Source organism: Babylonia areolata, chromosome 18, assembly GCF_041734735.1.
Source record: "Babylonia areolata isolate BAREFJ2019XMU chromosome 18, ASM4173473v1, whole genome shotgun sequence".
In the NCBI taxonomy this organism is placed as follows: domain Eukaryota; kingdom Metazoa; phylum Mollusca; class Gastropoda; order Neogastropoda; family Buccinidae; genus Babylonia; species Babylonia areolata.
Window position 1 is genome coordinate 65,798,030 of NC_134893.1, and position 2,807 is coordinate 65,800,836.

Sequence of the window (2,807 nt, forward strand, 5' to 3'; positions counted from 1 at the left end):
CAGCCACAGAGATAGGAAGGGGCAGATTTGTGAATACATTTATAACATAGTGATGATGAATGATGATGGGGGCAATGACGATGGTTACTGTCGGTGGGGATCTATTTAGGTTTGGGACTTGTTGACAAGGCTGCACTCTCATGACACATCCTGGTGGCAGCTGAAAACTGAAAGATACAAACACTTGCAGTGCTGGTCAAAAAATTAAATTTGAGCAACAACCCCCGCCCCCAAAGACGCATCTGTGAAGTGGGTTACCTTCCACTGTGTGGTCCCACCTAGTCTTTCCATATGAGTCCCAAGTTTGCTCAGGTCTGGGTAGGAGCGGGCCCCAAGCCGGCAAACCCTGGGATCGAAACCCGTTTTCACAGTCATCAGTCTTGCGACGCTAACCACTTCGCCACGTTGGCCATGTTTCTTTCATACCTATATCGCGGGGGCGTTTGCGAAACTTTTTTTTTTTTTTTTTTTTTTTTTTTTTAATAATCTTTTTTTTTTTTTTCCTACTTGAGATCTGCACATCACGCATTAATATTATCCTGCTGATTTACGTCACGTTTTGTCTCTCCAGGCCCGAAAGATACAGACAGACGTCTGCAGTGTTGTCAGAGGATTGGTGTAACACTCTCGAATGACGCTTCCGCGACGTTAAGGTGCCACAGTGGTTTATGTGTGATTTGAAACGTTCTGCGTCCAAACTTGATGTGAATGGGGGAACAATAGGACTCTTCCCACAGAGAGAGAGAGAGACAGAGACAGAGACAGAGAGACGGAGAGGGACACAGAGAGAGAGAGAGAGAGAGAGAGAGAGAATTATCGTAAAACGCGCGTGCAACTACATGTTGCGCGTATGTATTTGTGAATGAGTTCTTAAACACGCATATATATAAAAAGAAAAGACGGGGGGAGGGGGGGGGGGGCGCGGGGAGGGGGGGTGGGGGGGGGGAACGTGACATTATATTAACATTCGTTTTGTGAATTTCTATCATTCATAGGCCTACTTAGATCTAAATCTGTCAACCTTTGCCCTCAGGAAATTTGAATTTCAAAACTTTCATTGACTGTCCTTTTTTTTTTTTTTTCTTTTTTTAAGGGGTTGGGAGCAGCGGAAATGGGGGTGCTGGAGGGATGGAGGGGGGAGGGGCGGGGGAGTGGGGGCGGGAGGGGGGCGGTGCATGAAAGGCTGGAATGAGAGAAGGGTCTGGTTTTAGTCTGAAAGATGAATGCAAATGGATCGTTATGTAACCGAACAAAAAAGAAACTTGTTTGACAATTATTGTCCGTGCAAACAAGTTAACAGCATAGTGCGACACAACGAGTTCTTTTGTCTTCTCTGCCTTTGTAGAGATCTCTTTGTTTCGTTTGACAATGCGTTTCATTTCGTCTTAAAAAAACAACAACAACAAACAAAACAAAGCAAACAAAAAAAGTAACCGTTTTATTCGTTATTTCTGTGATATGTTAAAGATACAGGATGTGGAACTGAAGGTTTGGGGAAAAAAAAGAAAGAAAAGGAGAGAGAAGACAGAGAGAGAGAGAGAGAGAGAGAAGGGTGCGATGAGGAGAGTGAGTGAAAGAGAGAGAGGGAGAGAACAGAGATGTGGAGAAGGATATGGGGAGTGGGGGGGGGGGAGGTGAAGGGAGAGAGAAAGAGAGAAGGGTGAGATGTGAAGGAGAGAGAGAGAGAGGTGAGTGAAGGAGAGAGAGAGGGAGAATTAGAGTGAGATGTGAAGGAGAGAGAGAGAGAGAGGTGAGAGAGAGAGAGAGAGAGGGACATAATATAGTGAGATGTGAAGGAGAGAGAGAGAGAGGTGAGTGAAGGAGAGAGGGGGGGGGGGGAATATAGTGAGATGTGAAGGAGAGAGAGAGAGACAGAGAGACAGAGAGAGAGACAGATGTGGAGACAGGAGAGTGAGAGAGACAGAGAGAGACAGAGAGAGGCAGACAGACAGCCAGTCAGTCAGACAGAAATAATTCTCTTCACCTCCTCGCGTCTTTACCCCCCCCACCCCCCCACCCCCCCTCCCTTCACACTCCTTCAACTCATTCCTGGATCTGCCACCACGACTACCAGCACCATTAGTGTGGATACACACACACGCACACACAGACACAGACACACAGACACAGACACCCCCGCATCCCCCCCATACACACACACACACACACACACACACACACACACACACAAAGACACACACACACACACACACACACACACACAAAGACACACACACACACACACACACACACACACACACACAAAGACACACACACACACACACACACACACACACACACACACACACACACACACACACACACACACAGTGGAGTGTTGGCCTAGAGGTAACGCGATCGCCTAGGAAGCGAAAGAATCTGGGCGCACTGGTTCGAATCCCAACAAACTCGCTAGCATCCCCCCCCCCTCTCCCCCTCCACTAGACCTTGATTGGTGGTCTGGACTCTAGTCATTCGGATGAGACGATAAATCGAGTTCCAGTGTGAAGCATGCTCTTAGCGCAAGTAAAAAGAACCCACGGCGACAAAAGGGTTGGTCCCTGGCAAAACAACAACAACGTAATCCCCCCCCACTACGAGCATCCTCCCCACCCCACTCACCTCCACCCACCCCCACCCGTTGTTCTCCTTCTAATCCCCCCCCCCTCTCTCTCTCTCTCTCCCCCATACCATTTTCTCCGCCTCCCCTCCCCCCCCACCACACCCCCCCCCCCACATCTCCCCTACCAACAACAAGAAGAAGACAGACAAGACAAACAGGAAACTCCAGCTTAGTTCTAAGTGAC